Source organism: Channa argus, chromosome 8 (genome assembly GCF_033026475.1).
Source record: "Channa argus isolate prfri chromosome 8, Channa argus male v1.0, whole genome shotgun sequence".
Classification (NCBI taxonomy): domain Eukaryota; kingdom Metazoa; phylum Chordata; class Actinopteri; order Anabantiformes; family Channidae; genus Channa; species Channa argus.
Genome location: NC_090204.1, coordinates 12,342,184 through 12,360,331, shown reverse-complemented (window position 1 = coordinate 12,360,331; position 18,148 = coordinate 12,342,184). Strand labels below are relative to the sequence as shown.

Below are 18,148 nucleotides of genomic sequence, written 5' to 3'. Positions count from 1 at the left end.
TTGTTGCTGCTGTTTTGATAATCCAATTTTCAGTGGCTAAAAGAAGCAACTGTAACATTACTTCCCTAATACAGTGTCACTTTTGGGCTGCTCTGGAAGATACAATCAAAAAAACAAATTATTCGCAGCAGACTGAATCCAGCATTATGCAAATTACTTGATTAAATCATTTGTTATTGCAGAGGACATAAATATTGCTGTTTATCTCAAGTCAGAAAATCAATTTACTATCTCACAGCTAACACAGGATGGCCATCTCTCCAAGCAGCAGATTTACTGGAAAGTCAGTGTTATGCACAAGCTTTTTCAGATGAGTAATTGAAAGCTTCGTGGATTTCATGCAGAAAAACACTTTCCAGAACCAGCATAAGTCATAAGTTTGTTGTTTCCCTAAGTGCTAAGACATTTTTTTATTTTCATTTGCTTAAGAAACCAGGTTATTGAAAATCTACATGAAACAAAAGAGCAAGCTGAGAAGTATGGTTCACAGATTGTAATTGCAAAGTGACAGAATAATGCCGCTTTCTGGCTTTTTTTGTGTTGTTTTCACTCTGTGACAGTGCAGAGCCATAGTGTAGGGAGTGAAACAGCTGATACATAGCACAAAATGTCAGCATTAAAAGAAACAATTGGCTTTGAAAGGCAACTTATGTACACTTTTATGGGGCATGTTATGTTGTTTCATTTTCATTTGGACTTTGGGCGGTTTGGGTAAAGACCCATTATCAGGGAGAAACTAAAAATAAAAGTTGTTAGAACAATGTTTTGAGGGACTTTTTTAGCTGCTGCTTCAGAGTAGGACAATAGGAAGCATGAGGGATGTAAGTGTTGACTGGTTAAACACTGAGCCAGTGCAGTGGTCAAAGCAGAGTACTATCCAGGATCAAAGCTAATATAATAGTGATCATAGAACGGTTAATATGCCAATATATCTTTTCACAGGAGAAAGTACCTATTTGTATTTCATGGATGTGATCAGTTTATCCAAGTTCCCTGTGAGATCCAGTCTACCATCTGAACAGCCCATAGCTTAGCTTCTGAGAATGAGTGATGGGCCAGTGTTTGTCATCATTCTTTTGGAGTTTGGCTTTGTGAGTTAGCTACATATTTGGTTTTTATCATTGGTTTTCAGATTTCCTTTCAGGTTAAATAGCTTTTAGCATTACTAAAACAAAGATGACCTATACACTGCCCTGTCCCTCAATGCAACTCAAGCAGAGCCAAAACTGATAAGAGTACATGCTATGCAGCGTTACTTTTTTACAGACTGCTATGTTTACTTTTCATGACAAGAAAAGAGGAAAAAACTAGACTTTAATGTTTTTCTTGTTGCCAACTTACTTTTCCATTTTCATTTGAGATCAAGCTACCTCTCTATTGCTGCAACACATTTTAATCTCAAAGCGAAAGTTTCTGAAAGTGTCAAATACTGTAACTTTTTACATCCTTTGGTGTCTTATATTGAGACCCCAGGTACCCTTTGGCATCACTGTTGGACACTGCATGAGCCTCTACATTTGATGATGGTGCCTGCTTGTCAGATCTCTTGCTATGATGTGCTTTGTTACAATTATTGACTTGGTACAGTTCATTAACTTTATGCAAAAATTTATTTGTATTATTTATTATATTTGTAATATTTATTTGTTTTTGTTAGTGCATAGACAAATTAATTTTTTATATTGCAGATTTGGAGTCAAAGAAATGGTAATCAGGATCGCTGATTACCCTACATCCCTACATATTTTAGCATTTGGTAAATAAGTGGTTGCCAGTTAGTAAATGACTAACAGGGTAGAAAACTAAACGGGACATGTCTAGATGTGCAGATGTCAAGCTTCACCTATGACTTTCTGTAAAAGTTAAGGTTTTCTAGGGCTTTTTAAGCTTATTCAAACCAAACAAGAGGGGAAAAAAATCACAACTGGAAGACAACTGCAATGGGAGTTTGTTATAAGGGGACACGAGCAGAAAAGGTCAGAAACAACAGAAAGAGCTTACAATATTGACTATTCAGTGAGAAGGTGCAAAAGTTAATTGTAGGCCAAAACAGGTACAGCACAACTGCAGTGTCCCTAGCTACAACCTCAGCTCTGCCACAAAAAGGGCTTTGCATTAGTGGCATTTCTGACATCAAATTGTAGGCTGCAGTGTTATCCTGTGCAAACACACTCGCATGGAGAGTTGAATGGAAAGGAGAATTATGCAGAGTCAGGCACATTTAATCACATGAGACACACAGTCTCACACACACACATGTCTGTGGGCCGCCTGCTCTGGTGCCGAAGCTCACTGTGTAGGATCCTGAACACACCAGACATGAAGGACAATAAAAGACATCAAATCATGCTAATATTCCAGATAAGCTGGGCTAAAACCTATAAATGCTACCGCAGGTCCTCAATTCTATTGCTGCCATTTTGGCTGGGGCAGCTCATGTAAAAGGTTTCTATCAGTGTGATATTTCCTGCCTCTGTTTATACAGAGATACACTTTATGGATTATTGGGAATGGATTGCAGTTGCACATAATGTCACTGAGAACTACAATCCGAACAATTTGAACACTTTATGTTCTTATAGCTGTTTATAAATCACTGTCATTAGTGACCTGTGTGAAAATCTTTGCAGCACAGTCACGTCAAAGACAAGAGGCGATTGTGGATGGCGGCTAATACAAATCATGATAAGAATTACAACCTACAGCTGAGGGAAATTTACTCAGCATCACAAATAACTACTCTCAAGACGTGTCTCCTGAGTATACATTTAGTACCCGCTTGTGTTCCAAGAGCGGTTTATAAAGACTTGAAAAATGTGACATTAAGTCAATGCCAGCCTAATAAACACGTCAAAGCATTGGACGTGATCTAAGTCTAAAGCAGTTTAAAAGCATATTCTGATCCAGGGAACTTTTTGGCTTCTGAAGAAATGTTCTCATGTACTTCTCACAACAATTGCAATTATTCTAATTGTAACCCTGAAACTCAGCAAGTTAGATTCATGTCTCATCTGGATCCAGTTTTTTGAGTCTTTGGTTTCCTTTATTTCCTTCATACTGTAAGTGCATTTCTTGATTAATTAGAGGCATGCGTCACTGCAGTAACATTTTCTGTCTTTGATTGACTCACACAGCCAAATGTACGTCGACAGAAATTTATTTGTCATAGTCTGAGAAGCAGTTAAATTAGAAATTAATATTCACTAGGATTGTTTTCAGTCGAGCAGGTGAATCTCAGAGAGCTGCATGGGTAAGAGCTGAATGTAAAGTCATTCAATTAAAGAAAATAATAACACTGTGTAAGAGATAGGTAGATAAGTTCAACACTAACCTTATGTCTTTATAGGAAATAGACTTAAACAAGTGAGAAATGCCCAGACATGAAACCACAACTTATATGTACTGAATATAGCGGAAAATTGTTTAGTGCGCTTTAGTGTGCAATTATATTAAATACTTTCCACTTTAATTAAAATAAATAATGACTAAAATAAACTTTAACTATAAGTAGTGCTAATTAGTGCATTAGACGTGGACAGCTTACACATCTGGAAAGGCAATGGCAACGCTGAAAAGAACATTGAGGTTTTAGAGCAATATGCTCCCATCCAGATGATGTCTCTTTCAGGGAAGTCCCTGCAAATTACAGCAAGATGTATAGCAAGCTAAACCACATATTGCATCCATCACAACAGTATGGCTTCACAGGAGAAGAGTCTGGGTGCTGAACTGGCCTCCCTGCCATCCAGACCTTTCACCAATAGAAAAACATTGTGCACATCAGTTACTGTTGAGCAGCTAGAATCCTACATCAGACAAGAATGGGACAACATTCCTCTCCTAAACTTCAGCAACTGGTCTCCTCACTTCCCAGATGTTTATAGACAGTTGTTAAAATAAGACGGGATGCTACACAATGTTAGACATAACCCTGTTACAACTTTTTGAGATGTACTGTTTTGCGGCCATAAAATTTAAAATGAGCTAATATTTTCCATAAACTGTTCAATTGTCTCAGTTTCAACATCTGATATGTTGTTTATGTCCTATTGTAAATACAATATGGGTTCGTGAGATTTGCACATCATTGTATTCTGTTTTTATTTATATTTTACGGATCGTCCCAACTTTTTTGGAATTGGAGTTGTTGAATTATAGCAATATTATTGTGGGAACAATTTCTTCTTCTTCAAGAAGTAGCATAGTTATAGTAATCTCAGCATCTCTACAGCTGTTATCTGTTTCATGTCAACATATTCAGAACTCATTCAGTAAAGTAAAAAGGCGGGACTTTTGGTAAATTATAATTGTTTCTGTTGCTTCCAGAGTATCTGCCTCCCTCCTTTGCAGCATCTAAAACTCTATATATTTTTTGAAAGATTGTTCAACCTTGGTGCAACTCTGTCACTTAATAGCTCCCAAAGGAGCAAATATAAAACCACAATCCACAGATAAGCTGTGCACATAATGGGGGAAAAAAGAAGAAAAAATTATCTACAGCAAAAAACGTATGGCAGATAATTGAGTACAGTTTCATCAAACACAAGATGTAACAGCCCCTATTAGATTTACCTACAGGAAAATCATCATTCCACTGATGCACTGTAAATCTAATTTCAGTGCAGCCCGACTGAATATATTTTCTTATGTAGAGGATGTGCCATGGCCAAGCTTTCACAAAAACGAAGCAACGCTCTGGGAAAGGCAGACGACCGTAATTCCTTATAATGGGGATAGATGGTGAAAAGCTGTCTCGGGGGGTTTGCAGACTGCCGCTCTCTAGGACAGCTGAGCAAATACAGTTTACATAGAAATGATTGCAAAGGTGACAAGCTTCCTAGTGTGCGCCAGAGAATTGTGGCCCCAAACACCCACAAAACTACCACTGAGTTTACATTTAGAATCAACTCATTGAACTGTTTGCTGTGGCTGAGGTGCCAGTGCAGAGATTTACCTGTTTATCTGTAGCCCTGGTGCTGGACCATTGTCCACACTGACAATCTGATCAACTATTTACTCTTCATTAGAAGCAGCATCACACACAAAGGACTGCAACTACTGATTTAATTATTATTGCCAATTGCTATTTTCCAAATTTCTAAATAAAAAAATAATTCTAAATAACCGAAATGCTTAATGCTATATTGCAATTGGTTTGTAGGAAATTTTTTAAAATACCATGTTAATCTTAAAAAATTGTGCAAAGGAAGATGGTTTGTTCTGGAATATATTAGTTTTTTTAAATATTGTATAATATTCCTCTATTTTCTGGTTTTATCTTAAATGCATTCAAACTAACACAAAATAATTAAGAACTGTATATTTGGATAACTTGTAAAATACCATGCATTTTCAAATATATACATAATATGATTTCCATACAACTGCTATTGTTGTCACATTGTTCATGTCTGGACTTAACAGCAGAGACCCATAGATAACCATGTAACCTGACCCAGCATGTCAGTATCTGCACGTCAGGATTTTACAGTATTACATCATTACAGGTTGTTATTTTTGTTGCATTGATTTGTGGACCTTGAGCAGCATTTCTTTTGGACACTGCATAAAAACTTTATTTTTCAGTAGTATTTGATGAAGTTGACAGTTTATACTTGCCCTTGGATACAGCAATTGAAACACAATTAAAGTCCTAAAAGAATTCAGACCAACCCAAAGTTTGAGCATCAACAGTTCCAGCACAGTTAAGGAAAATTCATTTGTTCATAACGACCATATGATGCAGTCAGCAGCTCCAGAACCACTGAGCATATGGAGAAAGAAAAAAGTTGTATTAGTTCTGGTCCAGCCCCACACAAATGTGAGATTCTATAAGGCCAGCCTATATAAAAAAGGCTTTAACCTGTCAAATCAAAAGCTGAGGCTGCTTTTGATTGCTCTAGAATATACAGGGAGCACAGCATGATATTCATACTAAACCTTCCAACCTGAGTAGAAGCAATTCTTGCGTAATCCTTGTGAATACTGTAAGCTTATGTTGAAACACGAACATGAAACACAAGCTGCTGCTCATTAAATATTTACAGTGGCTCACAGAGCATGCAAAAAGCATGTCACGTTTGACTTGGCTTAAACAAAGACCTGACACCAGGGGCAACAGGCATCCCACTTCTGACCCATGTGTGACGTAGGCACACTGGACACTGTATCCATTTGGCTCAAAATACTTGAACTGTTGAGAGAAACAGCATCAGGATAAAAATGTACTCTGTGGTATTTATTAAACTTTGGGCCCATCCCAGTTGGAGTACTCACAAAAGCTGTTTTTCTGGCAGATGAACATTTCGTTAACTAGAATCTGGATTTGGAAAAGAAAAACACAAGGATTTTGCTGAGTAGTCTAGTGGTTGAGTACCCTGAGTAGTGGATATATATATAGCTGCATATATTAGTTTTTTATGTTTTTTTGATTTTAGTAATGTAGAGCATGTTCATAGATTTAACTGGAGGTATGTATGGAGAGGGTAATACAACAACTAATTAAACTGTGCATTTACTTATTAGGTGATGTCTTTTTTAAAGATGGTGCATAGCATCAGCTATATTCACAGTATTCAATGATAATAACATCTCAGACATGAGCAACATTTCTGAAGTCTATGTCGTGACAAGTGTTATGTTATTCACATTTACATGCTCATGTTAACACATTCTTCACCCTCTCAGTGGACTGTAGGATGCATTATACTGCTTTTACTGTCTCTCAACAAGGTCTTTCTTCGTCTCTTCCCTTAAAGCTGTATGTACAGTATTCTCTGGTGACGGCTCCAATGCCGGGTACCACAGAACCAAATAATAGGCTTTGTTTTGACTTCCCTTCTTCTTAGCAGGAGAAGATTGATCCCTCCCCCCTTTGGCTTCTTTAAATCATTTCTCATGTCTGCTGATTCAGGGTTGAGATTGAATGGTAAAGCTCTAAAATGATGTCCATACACAGCTCCAGTGATGGTCGTGTCAGGGACAGAGAATAGGCTTTCATTCATATATGACAAACAAGCAAATCAACCTTGTAAGCCCTGCCGTCACCTAAATTATTGGGCTCCACAAATGAGCAACTGTTCAGCACCTTACTGGTGTTCTTTTACCACAATTATCCAGCTGTATTTCGTAACAGTCATGAATTTTAACTGCAGTTAAATACAAACTAGAGTCTCCTTCTAATTTTGCTGTTTTTAATTGACAAGTTTCTCAATTTTTGCAAGGGCAGCTGCCTATGGAGCTGTGATGTTGGCCATGTAAAAATAAGATCAAATTTATTAATGTCTTGAGAGAAATTTAAACATCACAGCAATCTTTGGAAAATCCTGTCTTTTTGTGGATATGACTCAAACATTAGACATTACTACCTGTGCAGGTTTCCTGTTTGAACTTTAAAAAAAAAATCTCTGTGCAACCATTTATGGAACCTTGCTCTGTGACAACAGTGCTTCAGCCTCCTACCTTGTGCATCAGTCAACATGTTCATGGTCGAGGTCAAGGCTATAGACTGTGTCTATGAGTTACAGAGGGAATCAAGCTAAACATGTTTTTTAATGTAATTGAAGGGGGAAACATATGGTCTTATAATTTGAAATGCTTATTTGCATAACCCATGCATCATGGGGAAATATGATTAAATGACTTTGGCTCCTATCCCCTGCAGATGGTACACAATATTTATTCGATCGTACACAATATTTATTAAAATCATGATCTAGGCCCAGTGAATTTCAGGGAATCTGGGATAAAGAAAGATGTTGTTTTTGACTAGAAAGCAATTGAGGCACCACGACCAAGCAACAGGAAAACTCAACCTGAACTGCTGCGTCAACAACAACTAAACCTTTTTTTAACAAATAGAAAATAACGTGAATATGCAATGCATGTGGGTTATAGTATAGATTATATACTTTCCCCTGGAAAGTCAATAAAGTAAAAATGACTTTTTATTAAGACTATTTTATCGCATAACAGCAATGCCAAAGGAAACATTTTTATTGACTAAATATGCATATTTGGTATACATTGTTATTATATCGAGTTTATTGTGCATTTCTCTGAAGCCTAAGTGACCTGGCATCAAAGCTTGACTGAACAGTGAGTGAAGCTGTGTCTCTCTTTTAGCTGTGAAACAAATTACAGTGAGTCAATGCTTTCTTTAATCATTCTTTGTACAGTAACTACAGACCAGAAACACATGAGCCATCTGTGAGCTACTGGAGGAAGTGGCAAAATAGCAGCAATTCAGCAATTCTTCATCTGAATTTGCTCCTTAGTGCAGTCTGTCGGGAAAGACTAATGACATGCAGCATCAGCTTGTTCTATTTTAAATGGCACACCTGGTTTGGATGCCTCACCGAACAGGTGTGTTGTTTTTTTTATGTATTTTACTATGTGGACTGGTGTATTATAAGTATTGATGATTTTCATGTTTGTGAAAGTGCTTGTCTAAGTAATGCCCCACTTAAATATTTGTGTTGTTGTGTAGTCTGATTCATACCTGGGTCAACTACAAAGCCAACCACTCACATGTGTAAGTAACTCAGCCATTTTGTGGGCATAGTAAATATTTTGGGAGCAATAGTGGAATTCTGTATACATACATTATTTTTATATTTTAACAGTTGAAGGTGTTGGAGCGGATAACAGGTGGTGAAACACAAGAGATCATTGTTTCTCTTTTACGGCCAACAATGTTGTTAAAATCATGACCATAATCATATTCTCCACCATTATACTAATCACTGAATTGTATGTTTCTGTTTTCCTGCACAAGCTCTAGAAGCTCTATAAAGACATGCTTATATAATCACAGAAAACAACCTTTGTGTATGCATCCGCGTTGTTTATGTGCATGGTATTTGGTCACAAAAGCACTGTACACTGAGTTCACATTTGTTGAGCTTTTAACTGGGACCTAAGCTGTGCTGACGTAAGTGGATGCAACCATTTACTGTTGCCTTCTGCTCAATTTGGACAAAATATTTATATATATATATATATATATATATATATATATATATATATATATATATATATATTCAGTCTACTTGTGGTTCGGAATTTTCCAGTTTCTTTAATAACAGCCATATGCACTTATACAGAGACCATAGAAAGACTGTTGTGTTGTTTACTCATTGCTGCTAAATACAATGTCTTCTGTGCAGGTAAATATTGTGCAGAACAACAAGTATCTTACCACTTGTAAATATACTTGTAGTCATGATTTATTTCTTTTTTTGGTGGTATAGAATGGGTCTTCACTCAATCATTACTCAAAAATGGAAGAAACTAAGCTGTCTGAATTGTGACAGTGTACACTGATAGTCAAAAATACATAATAAGGAAATGAATTCAGGTTGACATGAAATAGCTTTCACCAGGCTTATTGTCATTTTCTGTTATGTCTTTTTCCATCTTCAGATTTGAACGAAGGCTCTTATCTGTCATGAGTCAGAAACCAAAAAGAAGAAAAAAGGAAAGAAAGAGACTCATCTATCTGATAGAGAAGAGCCTTATATAAATAACCTGACAGGACAAAAAAAAAAAATTAAATTCAAAATTTCCCATGCTCAATAATTGGGATTTTTTTCAAAAAAAACCATCACTAATCGGCACTAACCAACATCTCTTGAAGTCATTCATTATAAAGGTAACTTCTTGACCATAGCTTAAATTACCTGACCAAAACGGTTCCCTCATCAGGGCCCAAAAAGACATGTAGGGTTTATGTTAGTGCTGAACTTGCTGTTGTAGTTCCTCCACCAGAAGCAGAATCACCAGCTGAAGGTTAATACAATAAAGTGATACACGGTCTTGTAAGTGTGGCTTGTCTTCTCTGCTGCCCACATGTTGCTAGACGAACACGGTAATGCTAAAAGATGACTTCCCACATTTTAGTCATTTTAACCATATCGCCTGCCTGGTGGCAACAGAAGACATCTTTACATACTGTACTACTAATTTGTTCACGTGTATTTGTTTGGCAGTATTTTCAAAGTTATGGAAGTGCAATGGTTTTGCCTCATGCACAAGATGTACAAAGGAGGTTAGGGTGATGGCTGTTAAAAGTCCAAACCTTTGGCAGCTGAGAGTAGAATTCTGATTCGGAGTTAATTTTAGAAAAGTAAGAATTGTTCCAAATGGTTGTTTTATTAACAAATCCAATAATATGACCTGCGAAACCAAGACCAGATTCTACATATTCATCTGTACCCCAGAGCACTGTTGTTTAACAGTGAGTCACACACTGGGTATGGAGACTATAGTTTATCTATAAAGAGCTCCACAGACTGCTGACGGCCAATATTTTCACAGTCTCTGTACAGTAGGTCCTGTAAGGCATAGGCTATTGCACATGCGTGCATACTCTCTCTCTCGTTGATAGCTCCTCGTATCCTGAAAGAACAAAAGACCTCTCCAGGCCCCATCAGCCAATTTCCTCTTCCCCCATTACCTGCCCATTAAGAGAAACTGTGGAGAAAGAGGACACAGAGCCAGCCCAACTCATTACTTACACTATAGCTGTGTCGCAACTTGCAGCTTGGCCTGCAGCTGCTAATGATGAGGGATGACAGTAAAAGGAGGAGGATCTCTTCTGTGCTTTGAGCAGGAGGGTACAGTAACCTGATTACTAGTGACTGCCTGGAAAAGGGCATTACATTTTCGCTCTCACTTCAAGCCTCCAACTGTCCTAGATCTGGGTGGCTGCGTTGCCTTTCTCTCTGTGGATGAGTTTGCCATTTTGCTTCGTAAGGAGCAGTTGTATGCAGGCTACTAAACAGCTGTCTGTCCGTGAGTGCTTTGATTGCAAAATGTGGCTTTCTGTCGTCTTCGTGCATTACTATTCCAGTCCATCAAGGTGCGTTTTGATTTGATTACCCATCTACAATGAGGGATGCAGGTCCAGCTGCCTTTTGGTTACATGATGAAGATGTTGAACAGTATGTCGCCAGACATTATTGCTAAGAAGTGGGCAGCGGGGACACAAAGGACCATATTGTGCATCTTCAAAGCAGAGATGTATTAACAGAGGCCTTTTAATGAGTTGACCGGAAAATTGGCTTTTGTCATTTTAGATGCCTGCAATTTAATCAAGGCCCAGTCATTTGTCTGCTCAATCTCAAGTATCTGTGATCCTGAAATAGACCCAGAGCTTTTTATGGACAAACTAAAACTAAGAGGAAGAGAAGAGACTAAAAGTAAAAGAGACGGAGGCTCACCTTCGCTAAATTCATAACTATAAAAGTACAGCCATGCTAGAAGAAGGCCAACTACTCAAAGGCTCAAAGTATCAGTGTGGCACACTGATACTTTGAGCTAGAATGCTGACATGCTTACAGTGATGAATTCATGCTGGCCATTTTTTCCATGTCCGTTTCAGGTGTTAGCACAAAATAGTTTATTAGTCAAACTTAATATAGATCATGACAAGTCATACAGTATTTGAGACATTTCACAATAAACTCTACAAATGGTGACTACACAGTGGCACTAGAAACATCAGAGAACAAATTCACAAAGTCACAAAATTTGTTTGCAATTTGCCTGGTTTTTGAGATTATCCAGACTGATGGTGTGGTTTAATCAACTAGTGTCATATAGCTGTGCTACTACAGCATGGCTAAAACATGTAGTGCCACTTTATGGTTACACACATGATCTTCACTTCACTTCTTGCTATTGAAGGACCACATTTTTCACCTAGGTAAAAGCAACAGATTTTGTTGCTGCTAATCTCAAGCTAATTTAATTATTTTTGTTTCCACCACAAGCAATTACATCCTTGTCATCCTTGCTGGCTTCAGTGGCATTGTGTTGGTACATTTAAACCACCTGTTGCATGCACACAAACCCACACACAAAGAAATTAGGTTGCCCAGACACAGATTCCTGAGGTCCTTGTTACTCTGAGCAACTTTGGTCAATTAAAACTTTTACAAAAAAAAAAAAAAAGGACATGTAGAATGTAGAGGATGATGAAGAGGGAGGGGTGGACCATGAGGTATAAGCATCAGCAGCACAATAACCTTGCAACCTATTAATTACGACGAATTATTAATCTCATCCTTGTTCCCTAGGGTTTTTTTCTTACTAGTCAGCTCTGATCAATATCCTCATTGCTGACCTAGTAATCTCCTGCTTGTCAGTTGCTCACCAATTTCAGCCCTAAACACCCAATTAGCAGTTATGCAGCAATTAAAAGCTTTAATAGCTTTAGTTCATTTACGTAATCTTTTTACATCAATAATATATTTCGCCACATGTGTGTTCTCCCTTCTTCTTTGTCTGAACCATTATATGTCACCATATCGTGAAATCAAAGTACAAAGCCAAATTAATAAAATGCAAGCTCTCACTGTTTATTAACTAGCAACAGAGGTCATGTATAATTGCCCTGAAGTGAAGTTACACACGCCCAACCCTTATTGGTATGGTGTCACACTGCCTCTGACACCCAACCTCACCTCCCTGCTGTCACCCAGCCTGCCTCTCATTCACCGAATAGATGGAGGTCCTGCTGCGCAAACAAGATAGGCTGCCAGTAATGGCTTATTGTTTCAGAAGGCTCACCCATGCTGGGAGAGGAAATGAATGCTTCTTAGATGCAGCAATTTACATATCGTAAAAAGAGCTGACGTCTTCAGGATGTAACAGAAAACCAATCATGCAATGGTCAATTATAGAGGGTTTCTTTCATAAAAAGGGGTTAACAGGGGAGGATTCATGCAGTTTATGGTCTTATGTATTTCTTTCAAATTAGCGAAACTGTTTCTTTTATTGTAAACAAATAATTTCACTTTATAATGTTAAGTCTACACAGCACTATCTGGACCAGTGCCTGTTTGGGCTGATAGTGTTATCAGTAAAAGTAAGCCAGGAAGCTTTTTGGACTTCCAGTGCATGCATAGATCCAAGTGATTAAGCAAGCATTTTAAAAGCTATTAGGTAAAGAAACACAAGACAGAATTATACTTCGGACTGCCAGAATCAGCTTTTCTATCTTTTTACTTTTTGTCTTCCTGGCATATCTCTCTCTAGCTCATTCTGTCCTTTTTCAAAGTATTCATGCTTCATATTTATATTAATAATGGCTTTTTAAACTTAATTGAATTGATTATTCCCAACTTTTTGAAAGTGGATGTCAGATAAGTTTTACTGTTTCTGCAGTGCTCTGCACTGGAGCAACTAAACATGATATTTCAGATAGCTTTTGTATGCTTAATGGGATTATTCAATTAAAAAATGAAGAATCATGACTGTTATAACACGACGGCTTAGAAATCTTTATTTTGGCTTGGTGTGTCTTTGCCCCTTGTTGACCATACAGAATTTACTATATATTATTTTTCATAAATAATATTTACAGTAAAACACCAATTCACAAAAAAACTGCTGTCCCTTAACTTAGAAACTTTAAGGGTTTAAAGTTATTTAGGTTCAAAAAAGAAACCAAAGGCTCCAATGTGATGCAAATTTATGTCAGGCACATCCAAAGTGACCATTAAGTAGTTGTGCACTTAAACTTACACTTATCATTTGTGGTTGCTGTTGTTATAAAAGCCCTTAATGGACAGCGCAGCTGGACAGATTCAGTGGGTCCAGTCAATGTATGTTATTCATCTGAGTGAAATGGATGACCTCACTGGAGAAAATTAAGATTTTGATGGTGAAAAGGGGTCTTGCCACTTATAGCTTATTTCCATAGCTACAATAAAGTGAACGAATTTGTGGGAATTCTTACAATGACTCCGTACCTGCAAGGCATGCAAAGTCATTTTGCTTTACAAAGGGTGCATTCAGCCATCTAATGGCTCTATTGTGATCATCACATTGTAATTGTGTAAATCTATCAAACCAATGTATGACCCTTAGAGACCACCATGCCTTAAATTGGAATTGCCAGCTGTTATAGATGGTTCTCTACTATGAGGATGCTTAACAATAGGAAAGAATTGCTATTCTTTCAATTTGTTTTAGAGTGCATGTGTGTCTTTGTGAGCAGGCTGGTGTGCAGATTAGTAGGGATCCGCCGGTGTCTTTGAGTGTGTGTGCGTGTGTGTGTGTTTGGTAAAGAGAAATTGTAACAAAAACAGAGGGTACGAGAGACGCCCACAGGCAGTTCATTATCCTTCCACCACAATCACAAGGAATCTGTCAGAAGATAAATACTCTCTCACAGTACTATTGATCTCAATGGAGGCAGGATGCCGTCTAACTCAACATGGCAAGACATTACTAAGTCACAGAGCAATACACAGCCATAAATTGATCCTCGGGCAGTCAAAATGTAGAGTCTCTTTATCTTACTTTTCATCTTCTCTGCTTTAGGAGGTTTTGCTCCTCAATAACACCAATAGTGATCTATTTTTAAATTTGTGATGGTAAATCAAACTCTGATCAAGGGTCAGAGTGGCTTAATGCCATTTATTGCAAGAAAAGGAGGCCAGTGTTATGTCTTCAATCTTTTTGGCAAAACTTAACCAGCTGGATTTTCCCCCTGAGCCTTTTATCAAAAGAAGACTGATGTCCTGATATAGACTGCTAGTACTAAGCCAAATATCACACAAACAGATTTTCAGGAGACCATGGCCAGTCATGCAGAGCAGCTGTGCAAGGTGAGATACTGACAGCAACTTTGTTGACAGTTATTTCACATTCTCTGCACACTGGCTCACTGGGTTTCATTTGCTGTTGTCCTGACAGCTTTTAAAGCCGATTTAGACACTGTGCAATTTTATCTTTTCCCTCGGGACTTTTCTCTTTGGTGCTTACTCTTTTTAAAAATAAGCAGCAGCCAGCCACACCGGTGAACCAATATAGTGCTAGTTTTCTGAAACATCACAATGAATCAGCATGACGCAGCCTATTAATATCATGTGGAATTAGACTAATTACTTATAACCTCACCTTTTGGCAAACACATGTACAGTCCCCCACTGCAGTAGATGCCCCTCCATAACAATTTATGCTGTTTTATGTTTGGGCATTGAAATTGACACAGTTATTGATAAGAGCATTCGACTGACATGTGTCACTGAGCTGTTTAATAGCCTTATGTAAACAGAAGATAACATAAACTTCCTATTCAAATCCTTTCTTCTTCAGTTTCTAGAACAGAAGAGGAACATGACAAAATGAGTATTTTCAGTCAATGGATGTCCTTTCACACATGGGCTCACTTGGTTATGTGTAATTAGAAGGTGCTCGCATGAATGACATCAGAGTAAGCAGGAAGTTTCTGCATGGAAAGTGATATTCACAGAGGACACAAACTAGGAATTCCTCTGCACAACATCCGCATGCTTGGAGCACAGTCTGGCTTTGTGCCCAACATGGATTGGTAGAGCTAAGATTTCACAATAGCTTCCAGGTGTGTGGCCAATTTAGGTTCCTATTTTTAAAACTGAAGACCAGATCAGCTCTCCGTTTGTTTTTTTTGTTTTGTTTTTTTTTCCACTGAGTCATTGCTGCATTACTGCTTCTTGGTTACAGTCATGAAACTAGCACAGTCTGGCTTTGGACCTTTAATCATCCACAAAACACTTTTGATAATAACAGACATATCATAATCATATGACTGACCAATCAGTGTGAAAAGCTGCCTTCATCAGTGCAGAGATGAAAAGTTTTTGTGATTTTTCTTATGTCGGGTCACTCAAGTAGACTCAAGCTGTTATTTATGATGAAGGAAGGATGCTGATGTTGAAGCGTTCCTCCAGCGCAAATCACCACTCTGGTGATCATCAAAGGACAGTTTCTTTACCGGTCATCCAGAATGAACTGACTGTGTGTTGAGGGTGGGGTGGGCTGGGGAGGGTGCTCTCCACACAAGATTAGACGTTGTGAGTTGTGCTGATTACACAAGGGGTTGTGAGGCACACGTAATCACGTCACATAGCTAAGTTTGGAGAGTTTCCATCTCCATCTCAGCTGCCTTTTCAAAACTTTATGCAGCAAATGAATGCAGAGAGGAACAAACTGTAATAATGAACATGCTGTGGAGGGGCAACCATCTTGTCTTTGATGATTCCAATATATGATTTCTCTCTTACAGTCTCAGTCTGTTATTGGACTTAAAGCTCTTGGCTGCAAAAGTGCAGTGAAAATACCATGCATTAACCCGCTCTTCAGAGCATGAACACTTCCTCACTTGTGCACAACACACTGATTTACATTCATAAGAAAAGATGATGCAATGTAATATTGCTCAAAACTAGACTGATGGAGCTGGAACCTGCTGCTGATTTTACTGCTATTTTTATGCATCTGAGTTTTTGATTAGAATTTACAACATACCCTGCAGTCCCAATCTGTACCTGCATATGTCTACATGGCATGTTGTCTGTTGTGGATATGAAGTCCAATATCTTTGCATGCATTTTGTGGTTACAAGAATGGATTACAAGTTTTCTGAAATCTTTAGAAATGAGCACCAGCTTCAGTTCCATATTGATTGACAGCTGTGGTGTTGATGAATTGATTAGTAATTCTAATGCTCACTGGCATGGATTTTTGGGTGGCATTGACACTGAGTTTGTCCACCACTTTTATCCAGATCAGAGTACTTAAACAATGATCAGACGTATTGTCATTAAATTGTGCACAGACATTCATGATCCATAAGTGTTGTATCCTGCTGATATTGTTGATCCAGTGAGTTTTCCTCTAGAACCATCATTTAGCTAAAGAACCAGGAAGCCTAACTGCAGGCTCACAATACCACTTGCATGATTGTAAATTCTTAGGTATTTTGAACAAAACTCCCCTTTTTCTAGCTGTTCTGCTACATACAGTATAATACTGTAGTGGTGGTTCAATTCTGGTTATTGCACCAGCAACATTTTTGACCAATTATTCTGAGATATTATTGGCAGATTAGTCTGTGAAAATATTTGTTAAAGTTGTGAACCCAGTTAATTAATTCATGGATTAATAATTAGAAATTGCTGTTTAGCCCAAAATTAAAAGTGCATTGTCAAAGTGCTGTCTCACTTTCCTCAGGTTGTTCACACTGTTTGTTAATAAAAATTATCATATGTGATAATTTCTCAAAAAAGTTGTTTTTACTGAACCACCATTGTTTGTCATTCCTAACTCTTCTTCCCTGTGTCTTTATTTCTGCACCACTGTTGCAGTTGTGATAGACCTTTTCTGTGGGTGTCTGTCTTTTTACCCTGTGGTATATGATAGCTGGAGGATTGGCTTTAATTGACGTGATAGCATTCTTGAGGTTCAGTGAGGAAGAGGAGTCGGTGGAGAAATGTTGACAGAAGAAAGGTTACGTTCTAGAGAGGTTTGTGCTCTAGGTGAAATTTCTCTTCATGAGTTTAGATGATGACAGTCTGATGGGAAACAGATGGGTTCCGCGCCCATATTTCAGCATTTTTTTTACAGCAGCACCACAGTGGTGTGATTATTGTTTTCACTTGAAAATTAGGTTGTAGGTTACATTTTATAAAAGTTTTCTCTGAGATGCAATGCTTGCGTATAAGACCAAGACCAAGAATTGCTTGAGTATGAATGAACTTTAATAACTCTCAACGCTTTCCTCCATCAAATTACTTTAAAAAATATATTAAGATTTCTAAAATAACCCGGGGATAAATTATTTTAATGCATTTACATTATTTGGTGATTGTCAAATGTAATCTTAAACAGAAATAAATCACAATGGAGTTTTCAGGAGATCGAAATTACATTTTGAATAAATAGAAGTGGATCACTATTCAGTATCTTTACTAGAATATTATTTTCCTCCATTTATACCACCATCTATACTTCCATCCATCCACCCCGGTCCCCTTGAGGATGATTTGTATGTTGACCTATATGATTGAGCCACATCACCTTCTTGCACTGCAGGGCACTAATGAGAGCTGGAACAGCAGGCAGCTACTTTCCAGGAGATCTGCTGTTGTGTATTATATAATATTTTATTGGACAGTTGGATTTTGATGAGGTTAGGCTATAGTAATCTTTTAATCTCTTGTCCAGGTTTAAAATGTTTTTTTTTTATTTCATTTTTTATGTGCAGTTGTTCTTAGAATTTATCTTTTGTTATGCAAATAAATGTAATGTAAAAAAAAAATATTGTTAGTGTGCTTTAAACTAAAACTTCTTAGTACCTATCTTGTAATCACGATTG

At 37.7% G+C, this 18,148-nt stretch overlaps 1 protein-coding gene across 3 annotated transcripts in view; it reads right to left on the bottom strand.

Moving 5' to 3' along the window:
• The window catches only part of pex5la (peroxisomal biogenesis factor 5-like a), a 79,912-nt gene that overhangs the window by 48,873 nt on the left and 12,891 nt on the right, over nucleotides 1-18,148 (bottom strand). The window lies entirely within an intron of this gene.